This window comes from Ambystoma mexicanum, chromosome 5q (assembly GCF_040938575.1).
Source record: "Ambystoma mexicanum isolate Mex_15411 chromosome 5q, UKY_AmexF1_1, whole genome shotgun sequence".
In the NCBI taxonomy this organism is placed as follows: Eukaryota; Metazoa; Chordata; class Amphibia; order Caudata; family Ambystomatidae; genus Ambystoma; species Ambystoma mexicanum.
Window position 1 is genome coordinate 399,769,258 of NC_090933.1, and position 16,693 is coordinate 399,785,950.

At 48.2% G+C, this 16,693-nt stretch overlaps 1 protein-coding gene across 1 annotated transcript in view; it reads right to left on the bottom strand.

Annotated features, from left to right (window-relative positions):
• Positions 1 to 15,469, bottom strand: part of ESCO1 (establishment of sister chromatid cohesion N-acetyltransferase 1) — a 644,577-nt gene extending 629,108 nt beyond the window's left edge. The window contains exon 1 of the mRNA XM_069620888.1: positions 15,295 to 15,469. The gene's annotated coding sequence lies outside the window, so the exon portion shown is untranslated. The remainder of the gene's footprint in view (positions 1 to 15,294) is intronic.
• Between the last annotated feature and the right edge of the window lie 1,224 nt (positions 15,470 to 16,693).

Genomic DNA, 16,693 nt, shown 5'->3' on the forward strand with positions numbered 1-16,693 from the left:
TTAACTTCGTTTGAAGAGACAGTTTCTCTTTCTTCTGGATAATAGCATCCGTTAGCTTCTTCTTCAGCCCAGTCTTGATAGGTTTGACAGTCCCATATATGCCATCATGTTTCTGGTTCCAGGAAGTTTCTCACAGGAACGGGAGTGCTTGTCCCCTAAGGGGGGGGGAGAAAGGGGGGGGGCAGGTAGGGGGAGTGTGGGGGGGTAAGTCTTTCCTGGTGAGGTCCCACTTGCCTCGACCCGTACGGAAGGTGTTGTGGAGCCAGCCCACCTCCCTAGCCTCATAAGAGGTGGGGGGGGGGGGAGCTCCACCTTTCGGAGAAGAGACACAATTCCCTTAATTCACACCTCCCATTAACAGGTTGCTGCTTGGAAAGTGCCCAAGATCACCTATTCCTGGTAAGTTGGGGCTGAAGAATGAGAGGAAACAAATGTTTTATCTGGTGAACAAGTGTTAGGAGAGGTTTGAGAGTCACAACCTGGGGTAGGACGTAGAGAAACCAAACTTGGCAAACAGGATTGTCACAACTTAACTTGACTAACCTCTCTGTATTAAGGGTAGCAGGCAGTCCAAAATAAGGGCAGATGGGGTACAGCTGTATAGTACAGTTACACTTAAGAGTTATGATGAATAAAAAAAGAAATACATACAGGTAAGTTCAAAAATGTGCATTTATTACGCTACAACAGTAAGGCCCGCTTTTTAATTTATTTATTTATAGTGCACTAGCCTCATTTTTTGACTTTTAGCAAATACTACACAAATAAAGAGAAAATATGCATATTCGAATCACAGTTAAAATTGATCCAAACACTCAAATTTAAAAGAAAAGAGAATACATTACATACTATAAGATAACGGGCATCACAAAGTGTCATAATGTGTCTGGTCTACATATTTCTCAATTCACCAGCAAGTTAAGTTTCTTCAGGATTCTAACCAACTCGGCACTCAGAAAACTCATGACCTGATGATAATCTGACCCAAAATTCATCAGTTTTAACCAGCGTGTATCATGGACAAACCTAGAGAGTCTTTCGACCCTCAGATCCCAGGTATCCGGACAATTAGATAACAGGTGCTTAATTGACGGACATTCTTCATTGTCACACTTATCACAAATGCCACTTGCAACCCCTTCTTTGTCTCTAATGAATAGTATCTCGAGAGTTAGCATTAAGTTTAACCGAAATCTCAGAAAGGATGATCTCATAAGTGGGTCAGGTGATTTGTTTAAATAGCCAGGAAAAACCGACAATCACTTGCCCAACACTGAAAAAGAGGCTGATACAATAGACAGCATGAAGAAGGCTAAGGTATCTATCCAATCTTGTCGTTTCAACTGTTCCTTGACTTTAGACGGATTTTGGACAAGGAGATCAACGGAACAATCGGATCTAGTCAATATCTCACAGCATTTTTCCTTGAATTTAACAAAAAACCCATTATTCGCATGCTGCATTGTAAGACCCACGTCCTCGTAAAGAGAAGTCTTTGGGGGATCTAAAATCAGCCTATACAGGGAGAACCACTTCCACGCCATCCATGATCTGAGAGATAACAAACCCAATTCATATCTACGTCATACTATTGGGACACAATTTCGAAGGTTTAAGGTTCGCTTCCACAATTTAGCCTCTATTACATCCCATGCTACATCCATGGAAATTGGAATCAAATCCAACCCAAACAATATTATAGGAACCACCTTTCCCGCTTTACACAATTCAAGTTAAGTAAAACATTTTATATAACAAACGTTTGGTAACCCTACACAAATGGATTACTCACTACTAGAAATTCACACAGCTATAATAACGTATACAGTACTAAAGTAGAGCACGGGTATTACAGGTTTAAAGGGTAAACCTTATTATCATAGGGCAGCCCAACATAGTGTTGGCCCACAAATGAATCTACAGTTATAGGTGGTGTGACAAATCCAAGGAGTTCATCGACTCTCTCCAAGGGGAGCCACTTCCTTTAGGACTAGGGAAATGAGCCCCATATGATTAACACACCCTAGGGGAGAGGGCAAGCCGGATCCCTCTGGAGGAGACTTTCCCTTAGGGGGACAGAGAGCGACTTAAGGAAACATCCCTCCACCCAGACACTAACACCAACTTGGGGTATCCCTATGACCCCTGTAATGGCTAGCATGGCTTCTTGCTCACATTTCACTCAATCGATAAGGGAAACCACAGAAAAGCCGAAAGAACAGCCTCCTAGAGGCATGTCAGTGAAGGGACCAAGTAAATCAGAGTATCTGCAAAGCCTGCAGATTTCCAAGGACGGTGCAGCACACACAGGGGATGTCGCAGTGTGCATCTGGCGAGTGCAGTGGGGCCTCACTGACAGGTGACCCGAGACACCCCGCAAAAAGAGGAAGAGCAAGAGGGTTTGAGGGCCGAGGAACCAGCCAATGAAGGAACCGCCCACTGGTCCCCATGCAGAGAGACCGGGAAGAGTCACCAGCCGACGCAGACTCCAGCAGAAGAGAAGTGTAAACAGGTCCATGAAGAGAGGAGCATTGCGCACACCGCACAAGACTCCCGAGGAGTACTGTCCATCACAAACAGGTACACAAGCAATGGCTCGAACGGAAGGTGGGTGGTGTGGCAAGAGACAGAGAAACCTCAAACATGGTAGAACAGAGAAACTCCAGAGTGGGCCAAAGAGTGGAGGCCCAGATTGGGGAAAGAAGGAAGGAACTTCAGGGTGGTGGCTGTGGTGTGAAAAGGTGGGGAGCCACAAAGTGGGGAGAAAGACTTGAGAGACGGGAAGACCTTGCTAGAGCTCTGAGACAACAATCCTGAAATACACAAACTACACACTTGGGACTGTTTGCAAGACACTAGGGTAGGGGCCAGAAGCCAGCAGCTGCCTTTTATCCAGGCAATGCCCAATGTAGGTCTGGGTTGTTTTGTATTTTCTTTGTTTAGGAGTAGGGAAAGAAACTAGGTTAGGACAGCATTCAGGACAGAGGACTACCTTTCTGTTCAGGCATCTTGGCATTCTGACGAGCACCTCTTTTGACTTTCTATTGCATAGAGTAGGGTTTAGTAACACAGGCTTAAGGAAAAACAAGTTCTTCATTTGAAGTGAGAAATAAAACTTGTGAAAAGCATGCCTCCTTGTCAATCTGCCGATTCGGACCCACAACAGTAGGTAGCACTAGGAGAGGCCGCTCAAAATAGGGAGTTACACCCAAGGAAGAAAGCAGATGTTGATCTCAATATGGCTTAAAACTCTAAAGTCCAGTTGTAACAGGATTAGGAAGCAGCATCACCATTACGGTCTATAGCGATTTAGCATCAAAATACTAATCTGGACAACAATTATCTGCGTCAACCCCGAGTAGCAGTAAGGTAACCAGGACTTTGTGCCCGATGCAATCCTAAAAAGGTGATGGGAGCGAATTAGGAGAACAGTATTCGGCCCAAGGGCCTCCAAAAATATTTTTTTAAATCTACACATCCCTGTTGGTAAATCGCTGGGTAAGAACAGCTTCACTGGTTTTGGAGTACTGCTGGGTCAAAGGATTGCAGACTTCAACTGGCACCCATATTCTAGATCTTCTGAAGACCACAGACTGAAGTGGATACACGCTTGATTGGTTCCACGATAGATCAGAAACCCTCACAGACTGGACGAATGCACATCTAGCACCGGTCCCGAGAGGGTTGGTAAAGCCTCTGCAGCACTGGGTGCTTGGCCGGCTCCTCTTCTGGTGAAAGTCAGCAAGACAGGATTGTAGCATATTCAGAAGAGCACTGAGGATGTCCATGAAGACTCAACGCTGTAGAGAAGTCCTTGCAGTAGAGAAAAGCTCATTCCAGGCAGTGCAAGCGAATTGCATGCCTGCTTACTCCTTTGACCTGGGAATGAAGATGCACCTCTAGCGGGACATCCAGCAGGTTATGCTCACCAGTCAATGGGAAGCAGACGTGTTGGAAAGTTGTCCCATCGCGTAGAAGGTTGAAGTCCGAAATGAGGTAGTGTTAGCCGAGTCAATACTGGTTTCTGCAGCAGTCCTCCGGCACCCCTCTGTTGTCGATTTCTTTTATCTGTTTAGGTTTCAGTGTTCAACTTGTCTCCCCTCCTTATATCCAGTGATAAACCTGGTGGGTCAGCCCAGCCCTCCTACAAGGGACCTTGCAACATTAAACTTAGAGGTTGAAGTCCAAATCAGCACAGCTAGCCTCCCAGAATCCCCTCAGCAACAGACATGCCTCTGGAGGAATGTGAATTGAGGTTAGACAACCCTCCTCCCGATTTCCTGCCAGCTGAAATAAACTGGTTATCTTCCCAGGGTTTCCTGAGGGAAGCATGAGAAAAAGCATGACGAAGAGAGGGCCCTTCTCCACCTCCAAAAGGCAGAGAGACAGCCAACAAAGGACATGCCATCTTGAAAGCGAAAGGCTGGTATGGGTTGTCGCTTACCAGTCCATAACTGGTTTTCCCAGTAACTTCTGGAGAGCAAATTGGTCCCGTCCTGCCAACAGTAGGATGACAGCTCACTTATATGGTAGTGCTGCCGCCGCAACTACCCCTTGACTGTGATCACTCACCAGTCCATCACTGGGAGGGTAATCTTGCAGGTCTAGTTAAGAGCTCTTTGAGGTACCAGCCTTGTCAGAGACATGTGGAAGGAGGATCTGAGCTGCAGGCAGAAATCTTACGTGAAGGCTCTACCCAGACAGTACGCTGGCCAGTCAACTAGCTAAGAACAGCTCACCTTCAAGGCCCCCAAACCATCAGACAATCAGAGGCCGGCCAAGTGTTGGACCATCACACATCATCTGGTAACGATCATAAATTGAAGCAGAGGTAAGCTAGTCAATGTAATAATTTCTGGGACCTCTGAGGTTTTGTCCCCTCAGAAGACTGCAGTTGCTGAGCTATAGTTTTTCTGAATTAAGGAGAGAGTTGCTACCTTTAGTTGATATAGGAACCTGAAAAGCTCCTCATTTTGAAGTATATGTTCATAAATATTTTTTTTTCCATTGGACCATTAAGTTGGGAAGAGGGATTCATGTTTGTTATGTATGTTGTCTATTCTTTTTGACCTTTTTGCCACTCTTTTTTCTTTAAAACAATTTTATTCCAACAAACACAAACCAAATTTGCAGTGCATATAATAACATTTCGAATTTATATCACTCCATCAGCGTCCACTGCTTCTCCCGTTCACCCCCCCCCCCGTTCGGGCCTACTCTCCTTCATATTCCATTTCTTTGTCTTGCAGCAGGGGTTCCTCTCCTGTGTTCTCTGCTGGGTCCCGATCACTTGACCGGTCTTGTGTGGGCCCAAATAACGTGGCTATTAGATGTTTCCAGGCTACCAAGGTTTCAGCCTCCTCCTCCCCTCCAGAATTACTAGCTTCCTGCCATACTGTGGTTTCAGCCTCTGCCCATTTCTGAAGGTCTTTCCACCATACTTCTATTCTCGGTCTATGGCATGCCTTCCATCCCTTAGAGATTCTACGCTTTGCAAGTATGTATGCCAGGTCTTTTAGTTTACTTACATGCTTGAGTTTACGTGGTCTGGGAAACCCCCCTATCAGGCATGCCCACGCTGTTTCCACCACTATCTTAATCCCTTTTTCTTCAAGCCTATGTGCTACTTCTCCCCAGAATCTCTCAATTGCTGGACATGTCCAGAACATGGCCACCATTCCGGCGTTTTCTTCATCACATTTGGGGCAGGATTGTCGTCCTGTATTTTTAAATTTAGCTATCCTCTGGGGTGTCATACAAGCCCTGTGGGTTATATATAATTGTAACTGTGGTAACCTTGCATTCCTTGACACTTTCTTATGGTACCCTTGGGCTCGCTCCCACATCCCATCTCTCATTGGGGCACCCACTTCCTCCTCCCAGTCCTGTCTCAGTTGTACCACTTCCTTCCCCACTTTGGACATCATCAGCTCATATATCCTAGATATCTCGTGCCCTCCTCCTGCTATGTTATATATTGTGTCTATGGTGGAATCGGTTGATCTTCTAGTACTATTTCGGACCATGTCTCTTTGATTTGCCGCACTACCCTATGGTATGTAATATAGTGTCCCATATGTAACCCTGTTTCCTCCTCCAACATCTCAAAGGCCCTCATTAGGACCCTGGCGGATTTTTACCGCCATCCACGGACTTTCCGGCCATGGCGCAAAGTCCCTTTACGCCATGGCGGATGGCGGACTTACCGCCCCATTCCGAGGTCGGCGGGGCGGTAAGTCCCCATTGTCCCATTTACCCTTCCCCATTCCCATTTCGGCCCCATAGGGCTCAATGGGAGTGGGGAAGGAGTTAATTACGCCACCGTAAAATACGGTGGCGTAATTAACACCAAGGTCCCAGAGCGCCATGGATTTTTCCGCCCGCAAAAAGCGGGCGGAAAAGTGTCCATGGCGCTCTGGAAACTCGTAGTTGGCGGTAAGGGGTCGGCGCAGCTAACGCTGGTGCAAACCCCTTACCGCCAGGGTCCTAATGAGGCCCAAAGTCTTTTATCCTCCCCTCTTGCCATATGTCTCCCATTGTTGCTATCCCTACTGGTTCCAAATGCTTCCTGATCATCATCATTAGTTGCCTTTCTTTTCCCGTCAGTGCGACTAATGGTACTTGCGGGGAACACAGGGATGGGTTCTCCGTTACCTGACAGGCCCTATGCGATTTCTCCCACCCTAGTATCATCATCTTTGGGCGCTCTTCCATATCCGATTTGGGCAGCAGCCACATAATTTCTTCATATTGTAGCTGGCTTGCTATATAATAGATTTCATAGTTTGGCAGTTTTATACCCCCTCTATCATGTGAGTTTTGTAGCTTCCAAATGGCAACTCTGTTCCTCGTTCCATGCCAAAGGAATTCCCTACATATGCCATGTATCCTAGCAAAGAATCGCCTTGGTATCAGGTATGGGATGTTCTCAAAATAATGCAGTAGTCTTGGCAGGACCACCATTTTCAGCATTGCCCCTCTTCCCATCATCGCCAAGGGGAGCTTTACCCAAAACTTCATACTATTTTCAATACTCTTGATCGCTTTCTCAGTGTTATGTTGGTGCTCTGCCTCCACCGTATGATAGATATCTATCCCAAGGTATCTGAACGTGTTGACCTCCCGTGGTATCTGTAACACAGGTAATTGATCTAACGGGATCCCTTTGTATCTGCCCAGTTGAAATATACAAGATTTTTTAGGATTCACTGCTATGCCAGACAGCCCTGCAAATCGCTCTATCACTTCCAGAACATATTGGAGGTTTTCTTCAGGGTAACATAAATACAACAGCATATCGTCTGCATACAAGAAATCTAAGTGCGGTTCCCCTTTTATGGTGATTCCTATTATGTCATACTACTGCCTCAGGTATATCGCCAGGGGCTCTAGGGCTAAAATATACAGCACAGGGGACCACAGGCATCCCTGTCTAGCACCCCTACTGAGTTGCCACCTCTCTGATATTACTGCTCCTGTTTTAACCCTTGCCAGCGAAGCGCTATATAATAGTTTGACCCATTTGAGATACCCAGGTCCTAACCCATAATTGGTCAGGGCTGCAATCACCCAGGGCCATTTGACTGAGTCAAAGGCCTTTATTGCATCTAGCGATACAATTGCCATTTCGCCCGCATCCCAATTCGCGTGTTCAATAACTCGGTGGAGTCGTCTGAGGTTGTTGGATATATTCCTATTAGGAACATAACCAGTCTGGTCGGGGTGTATTAATTTATTAATGATCCTCCTCATTCTGTTTGCTAGGACCGCTGTTAGCATTTTGCTATACTGATTCAGCATTGACAGTGGTCTGAATGAGCCACAATCATTGGCAGGCTTTTTGGGTTTAGGGAGCAGTATGATAATCACCTCTCTTAGGGACTCTGGTAGCCTTCCCACTTCGTATGCCTCATTTAGCATCGCTAAAAGCAGGGGGAGCACCTCATTTCTATACATTTTATAAAATTCCCTAGGGAGTCCATCGGCTCCCGGAGTCTTGCTGGTGGGTAGTTGCACCACTACCTCTTCTAGAGTAATTGGAGCATCCATCTCCTCTCGCTCCGCTGCACTAATTTGCGGCAATCCTATGTCTCCCAGTGTTTCTCTTATTTTCCTGCAATCGCTTCCCTCTTCATCTCCGTACAGGAGTTGGTAATAATCTACAAATTCCTGATTAACGCCTTCTTGGGTGTCCACTATGCGCCCATCTTCCTTCGTTATTGTTCTGATTGTGGGTCTAGGGGGGTCTCGCTTTTATATAACCATGCCAGGGCCCTCCCTGGTTTATCCCCTCCTGCATGCTGTCTCTCTATGTACTTTTTATAGTTGAGATTGTACAATCTCTCCCAAAGCCCAGCACATTTCTGTTGCAGCCTGAGTATTGCTTCATTATCTTCCTTGGTATTACCTCCCCTTCTTAACGCGGTTTCTAATTCTTTTTCCGCGTCTTGCAGTTCGGATAATATCCCTCCTTGTAGTCCCTTGGACTTAGCTATGGCTATTCCCCTCACTACCACTTTAAAGGCTTCCCAGAGCATACCCGCTGTCTCAACACTGAAAGTATTGATCTCAAAATAACTTATTATTTCTTCTCTCAAATCCTCCCTGAAAATTGTATCTTTCAATGCCTCAGCTCTGAGGCACCAGGTTGGTATCCTTGCTCTCAGGGGTCGGTATTGCCATACCAGAACCAGTGGCGAGTGGTCTGATAGGACCCTCGCTTTACATTCTGTCCTGCGCTATTTCTGCCATTAGCTCTTGTGTGGCAAACATATAATCCAGCCTGGTGTGCAACTTTTGTGGGGCCGAATAATGCTAATATTGTCTGTCCTGCAGATGGCGCACCCTCCATGCATCCTCGAACCCGTAATCCGTCAACAGTGACTGCAACGCCCTGGCGGCTGGGGTGGGTATATCTATTTTGCCATCTGATCTGTCAATTTCTGGGTTTAGTGCGCAGTTAAAGTCTCCTCCCCAAATCACCGCCCCCCCATAGCACATGCTGAGTTTGTTGTATAGGGTCCTAAAGTATGCCGCCATGTCCTGATTCGGGGTATATGTATTTATAATGCTTATTTCCTTGTTTTCCACCAGCCCTCTTATTATAACCATCCTCCCACCATCCTCCCGTCTGCTTCCACTGTAGATTGTAGTAGCTTGAATGGGACATGCAGTGCTACCCAGGTAATCACCCCTCTAGCATAAGCCGAATATGTTGCACCTACAACGGTCCCCCTCCACTTCTTCCGGATCACCTCCAACCTTTCTTGTGTGAGGTGAGTCTCTTGTATCAGGGCTATGTCTATTTTCTGTCTACGCAGAGACATCATAACCTTATTCCTCTTTAGATAGCTATTGAGCCCTCCAACATTCCAAGTAATTACTTTAAGGTCCCCCATGATCTATTAGCATCCCGCTCCTCCCTCCGCAAGTGCAGTCCATATCTAGGTTTTTTCTTATTGCGTGTAGGCTCGTTCCCCAACATAAACTTCCTCCAACTATAAACACTTCAACTTCACCAACTTCACCAACCTCCCTCCCTCCCTCCTCCCATGCCAACCCCAACACACTTCCCAACTCCCAACGTTCCCTCTTCTCCACCACCCCCCCCCTTTCTTCCCTGCCCCAACTTACACTTCAACCCTCCCTTATCCCTACCCCTTCCCAACTGTTGCCCAGCTCCATCCCTGGATCTCAGGCACCCCGGCATCTAGCCCTTTTCCAGCAATTGCCCATACTCACGGCCCAGCAGGGAGATATCGCCCTAGTGGCGGTCCCACTACTCTATCTCACGGGGGTAGGTTGTCTCCATCTTGATCATCAAACTAAGCGCACTTAACGCTGCCCATTTTGCTTTTTACAATTTATATTCCAGTCCAACGTGTTCAAGTGTCACATGTTACAGTTTCCCATTGCTATCTTTTCTAGCTGCGCCGGATTTCTACAGTCAGCCCCAGACCCCCCCTCCCGCCACATATCATGTGTGGCTTTTTAATCACTTATCGTGTTCCTCTCGACCTTGCTCATCTCGTTCCGGACAGCCATGTGCGTCCAACCATATCGCCACGTCTTCTGGGGTGTCAAAAAAGTGCGCTTTGCCTTTGTGTAAAATCTTGAACTTTTCAGGATACAAGAGCATGTATTTGAATCCGGCTATGCGCAGTCTCCTTTTGATCACCACATAGCTATAACGCTGTCTCTGCACCAGCATGGGGTAATCATGGTATGCGGTGATGGTCGCAGACACCCTTGTTATTGTCCCTCCTTTCCGAAAGAATTTCAAGATCTTCTCTCTGTCCCTGTAGTTCAGGATCTTCGCTATAATTGCGCGAGGGGGGGCTCCGGGCTGCGGCTTCCTCATCAGGGCCCTGTGCGCGCGTTCGATTGCGAACCCTTGGGAGAGCTTGCTAGCTCCCATTTCCTGGATAATCATGTTCTCCGCATAGTCCGTGGGGTCTTGGCCTTCCTCCCCCTATGGCAGGCCGACCAAGTGTATGTTATTGCGTCTCGCTCTTCCCTCGGCCTCCTCCGCTCGGTTCTCCAGGTTGGTTACTCGTTTCAGTATGTGGACTTCCTTGGCATTATTTGCGCTGGTGTCCGTGTTAGTTTTCACCGCGCTCTCTACGTCACTCGTTCTTTCCGCAAGCGCTCTCACGTCCCGTCTCAGCAGATTGACCTCTATTCCCACTGCATCGATCTTCGTTTCTAGTGAGGTTCTCAGGTCTGCCATCGCTATTCCCCACAAGGTTTTCAATTCTGTGATGGCTGTTAAGATCAAGTGGTCCTCTCTCGGCGAAGCCGCGTCTGCAGGTGTGGCAGCCATACCTTGTGCTGGGGTGGTGGGGGGCTGCTGCGATTCTAGCAAAGATGTCCATTGTGGGCTGCTTGCCATTGGTTTTACCTCCCTTTGCAGACATTGTCCCACCCTGTCTTTACGCCAGGATATGTTTCACCGGTAGTGTGCGGGTCCTTTGCCCTCCCACAGCCTCTTCTCCATGGCTGCAGGCCTCCTGTAGCGCTGCCAGTCGTACGCTTGCTTGCGTCATGTTTCAGTCCGCCGCGTGGGGGGTTTGCAACTCTCACTTCCTGAGTGTCTTGTTTATTGGATCAGTCTGTATTCTGGCGCTGCACTTTTCCAGTGGCACAATCCTCTTCTAGTACTCGCGAGGCAGTTTCCTATGCGCACCGCGTGCACCATGTGCCATCACGTATAATAGGCATTGGTCCCACATCTAGCCCTACGCACCCAGGCAGTGCGGCATCATGCCAGAGCGATCCAACTTGAGCAGTGCACCATTGGCCCAGTGTGGTCTAGTAGGGCCTCCAATGTCCTATTGTGGGCAAGGTCAGTCCCCGGTAGCCCCTGTTTGCCCTTCCCCCTGGCAGTGGATGCTTATCTGTTTGTACTGAGAGCTACTCTTTGTGCTCCCCAATAGCCAGGGGGGGGGGGGCTCCACTGCTACTGCCAGGCCCTTTGTGTCTTGTCTTGGAGAGGGGGCTGCCTGCTCCTTCCTCAGCCCCCACAGTTTCTCCTCCCACCATGCAACGTGATTGGCCCCTCCTGCCCTTTTCATCCGTCTGTTCGCCTCTTCCTCCACTGTGGGAGCATTCACCGGGGGGGGCCCTACGGCAGCGCCGCGCCACTCTTTCTGGGTTACCGTGCTGCCTCAGTGCTCCTAATATCCGTGGGCTTATTTATGCCCGTAGTATCATCACCGGTCCCCCAGTTCCGGGGCGCTCTGCCCCAGCCGCCAGCAATCTCGCCACCCAGGCTCCCCTCATAGCCGTGGGCGCCCGCACCTCTCTCCGGCACTCCGATGCTACGCATCCATGGCCCCCTCCACGCCCCCCGGCTCCTTAGCTCCACAGCGCTCCGCGGGCTTCTCTAGTCCCAGCTCCCGCACCTTGTGTGCGCCTTGGGCGCAGAAGGAGTTACTTCGGTGCCCACAGAGGCACACTGAGATGTCTCACCTCTGTCTCCGTGCCCCGGGGATACCCGGGCTGCTAATTCAAGGCAGAGAAGTTTCTGGGCACCACTTTTCTGGTCTGCGCCGTCCTTCCCCAGCTGCAGCGCTTCGCATAAGGGGCACCATTTACACTGTCCTCGCCAGCCCCTGCCGAATCTGTTCCTTTCTTCAGTCACTGAGCGGCCGCCATTTTGTTGCCAGCTCAGGACACTCGCTGCGAGCAACAATGTTGCATAGAGTCTCGACTAGTCACTAGTTTCTCACATGGCCTCGCGCATCAGAGGCTCCATGCATTCATACAGCCCCGGTATCGTTTTGTCGCTGGATTTATTGCTAGAAGTCGGCGCGCTTCTACGGATGAATATGCGGATACACAGAGCTCTTCCAGAGAGCAGCCTATTCCATGACTGCCAGGCCACGCCCCCTTTTTGCCACTCTTGTTCACCAGGAAACAGGAGAGAGAGAGAGATGGGGATCGACTTAAATGGGACCACTGATATTGGGCCTTAGATGGACCTCGGGCAGAGGGAGCACTCCCCACCCGCCAGAGGTGCTGTGGGGGTAGCGACTGTTGCACAACAGGATGTACTGGAGACAGGGAATGTGGGCGTCACTCGGTCTGTACACTGAGGGTAGAAAGGGTACTGCCACTGAATAGCCCTATTGAGACAATTGTACCACACCAGAATGTACGACAGGGGAAGGGATATGGGCCACAGTCAATTGAAACAAAGGGTACTGCCACAAACCATCCTCCTGCATCGCTCAAATTCTGAACTAAACACAACCATACATCTACAGCACAACAAACTGCACACACTTCACCACAACAACTAAATAAACCACACATAGCCTCGCCCAAGAGCACATAGCGGCTATCGCCCGAAAAACACACCTATGCTCAGCAGTGTCAACCGAACTGAAGCTCCAAACAGCAAATCACAGCTCTCTTGCTCTGTTCTTCCAGGGACTCCTACTAACTTACCGCCTCCGTCCCCCTTGCAGTACAGAGCCACCAGAGAGACAAGAAACTTTTCAGGTGGCAACAGTGCACGGTATAAGAACCTTTAACATAACAAAACATTCTGCTTTCTTCTCTGGGTCTTTCTGGTTCTGTCCGAAGGTGGTTTGAATCCTATCTTTCTAACCGTTGCTACTCTGTGTCCTGGACAACTCTCCTCCTCCTCCCGCCCACTTTTTGGGGTCCCTCAGGGTTCTGCACCCGGTACTTTTTTCTCTGTCTATAATATTCCCCTTTCAACACTCAGTAGCTCTTTTAATCTCTCCTGTCACTCCTCCGCCGAAGATACTCAAATGTTCTTTTATTTTTCTCCCTTGCTTAAGGACACGGTTTCTTCCTGTATTTCTGCTGTCAAATCATGGATGGCCTCCCGCCTTCTCCATCTTAACCGTTCCAAGATTGAGGTTCTTTACTTCCTCTCCCCCTTTCCTTTCTCCCACCCGCATCTATTCACCCCCGTCCATCCACAATCTTGGGGTCACATTCAACACTTCTCTCTTCATATTTCTTCTACCGCTCATTCAACTTGCTATCATCTTTACCATCTTCGCTGTGCCCAACCAGTTCCCTCCTTTCCTGCCACTAAGCTTCTAATTTACTCCTTAATTTCCCCTCGTTTTAACTACTGTTCTATTCTTTTTCTTTGTCTTCCCTCCTCCCATCTTGCTCCCCTGCGCTCTGTCTTTAACTCTGCCATTCGTCTTCTATTTTGGCTTCCCCCACATTCCTTGATTAGCTTTCTCTGCTCTCCTTCGACCTTTATCTTCTCTTTCCTTTCACTTTGTATTGTCTATAAATCTTTGCATGGCATCACCCCCCCCCCCCCCACCATCTCTGTTATCCTTATATACCTGCATGTCCTCAATGTTCGCAGTCCCCCCTTCGTTCTTTCTGTTCGCAAGTCACCATGTACCTCTTTTCGTTTTCGTTTCTTCACGCTCCGGGCACCCAAATATTGGAACTCCCTTCCACTACACATTCGATCTTCCTCCTGCAATATTTTCAGGACTCAGCTAAATACCTATTTGCTTCAGTCATCGACCCGTGCCCAATTTCTGCTCTTAGGTCTCCTCCATTCATTGCAATGTTGTACCAGTTTTGATTTTTATACTGTCAAAGCGCTTTGGCAAAAGCGCTCTATAAATAAAAATAAATACAAATAATGTGTTTCATTTTTTACAGAAAAAAAAGGAAGGTTTTTGGACTTCCTAATTTGTTACTGTTGTCCTTCGTGGTTATAACAATGTACAAGCAACTAATAGGAAGTATCCTCTAATGGGTTAAACAAAGCGAATATTTTGGCTGAACATAAATGTGTGTTGATTGAACATATCGATGCATGTTTTGCAATATAGTTTATTCAAAACTTTTCACAACTGTAGAAAATATAACTGAATTCATCGCACATAAAAACCTAAAAAGCATCACTAATAAAATGAATCATCATAACAAGTTTCACCCAACAATTCTTGAATTATCTTTGCAAATCTACAAAATAATGCTATAATTTGCGAGTGTTGACGACCCTCCATAGACGAAACCAAAAGGATTTAGTAACTAGTGTCGTGCACAAACGTACTGAATCCTAGAGTCGCATGCCAGTACAACAATATTTAAGAGTTTCCCGTTTTCGAGAATCTTTGTACAAACGAGAGCAGCGGTTCAATCAATGCCCCTAATGGGACCCCGTATACCAATTAATATATAACCTAGGTATGTCATTTAAGTGGGTTCCTGAGATCTACTAAATTAACTCAGTTCGAGACACTAATCAAAGCTACCAAATGCCCACCCACGCAGAGGCGCTCGGTGCTCTACAACCTTTGTCTCTCCAGATGTTTTGGACTACAACTCCCTTCACGCCTAGCCATAATAGTCAAGGGTGAGGGATCATGGGAGTTGCAGTCCAAACCATCTGGAGAGCCGCAGGTTGCAGACCCCGATCTCCTGTTGCCTATACATGTTGTGCAAGACGTACTGGCAGAGGGTGGGGGCGTCACTTTTATTTACATTTCAGATTCCCTACCACCCTCCAGTGCGCCCTTATTCTCACAAGCAATTACCCTTTTCCAAAACATTTAGACCCCAAACATGTAGGAATTTGCTTGAATTGCATTTAAGGGGCCTGCCATTAGGACACAGCATTCTTGCAACAACAACACAAAAAGGGGAGGGGAATGTCGGGGGGGGGGGTCCTTGGAAAGATAGATGCATAACACTGGCAAATTCACAAACCTGAGCACTCTTAAAAGCTATACTATTAGAGTGTCCCGGGATTTGTTATGACCCCTCCTAGCTGTCACTCACCAGACTGTATCTCCACACCGTAGTCAGGTTCACCGGTCCTCCCCAGCTATCACTGCCCGCTGCCGGGCCGGGAGGTCGCAGACTTTCCTCTCTCTCATTGGAGCAGGCGGCGTCACAGCGCTATCAAGAGCATGGAGAAGATGTGTCTTCGCTGTCGCGGTCCAAGGAAAGAAGTAGTGCAGCCAGAAACTTTCCAGTGGTTTGCAAGCAGGTACAGACGTCTGGATAGGACGCATGCGCACCAAGGCGAACACTAGATCACACGACTACGATCCCTACCATGTCCGCCGAATCCACCCCGGAAGTGAGGAAAAGAGTGCGTTTCAAGCCTTGCTTTCGACCACGAACTACTCAGTGGGGCTGGGAAACACGACGTCGACGACAGTTCGACAGAGGCAGTTAAAGCAAGCATAAAGTAAGGGCAAAGCCTGAAAGAAAGTACCGGTATTCACGAGGTGAAAATGAAAGCATTTCATTTCACGTTATTGCAAGGAAGTAGTAAGCTTTCACAGTCTTTGCCGAGGAAAGCAGCGACCTCTCTTCTCTCCCTCAGTGCAGCTAATGGGCCTCATTACGAGTTTTACAGTGCAGAAAAAAAGTGGAGGTAATAACCCGTGCATCCGTCCATTTTGGACCCATTACATAGCAATAACTCATTCCCCTTTTTCCCCCAGAAAAGTGTAACCTGAGTCTTGCTTTGTTTTTGGCATAAAAAGGCAGCAGATTTATTTTCCACACTATCCTAAAACACACTGTATACATTAGTGGAAATAATACAGAAGATGCGGCGACTGCTCCGTGTCCAAAAACCTGCTTCCCCCTTTCGTTCCAAAAGTCTAAGTCCATCATAGGCCCAACTCTCCCAACCCTTTGCGCCTGAGCCTCGCCTGCCCATGCAGGTGTTCGTGGGCGGGGAGAGTGCCGTTTCCTTGGGGGAAGCTGAGCCCTTGTTCCCCCAGACGCCCCTGCCGTTTAGGCTCCCAAGGGGTGCTGGTCCCAGGAGAGCGAAGACCCTTCCAGCTTTCTCCTGGCTCATCCGGAGTCTTGTCTCTTGTGTTTGGTAACACCGCCTGTCGTCCTGCAACGTCGACGATCAGGCCTCCTGGCTTGTCCTGTTGCTTGTCCTGTTTGTAGGGTGGGTGGGTGGAAAAACGAAGTCCTCTGTTGGCAGGCGGGCATCCCACTGTCGAGGCTGGATGCTGCCTGTAGTGGGGAGCCCGCCTGCTATAAAGAGGGGATAGCCCCGCCCCTTCCATTGTAGCCCTTCGCAGGCTTTTCCTTCCTTTTGCCGCGCCGTTTTCTTTTCGCGGGCTTTTCCGCGCTTTGGCGGCTACTTCCCCTCCATCCTGAGGAGGGGGAGGGTTCTTAGGAGGACACCGCCCGGGTTATCTGGGTGCCT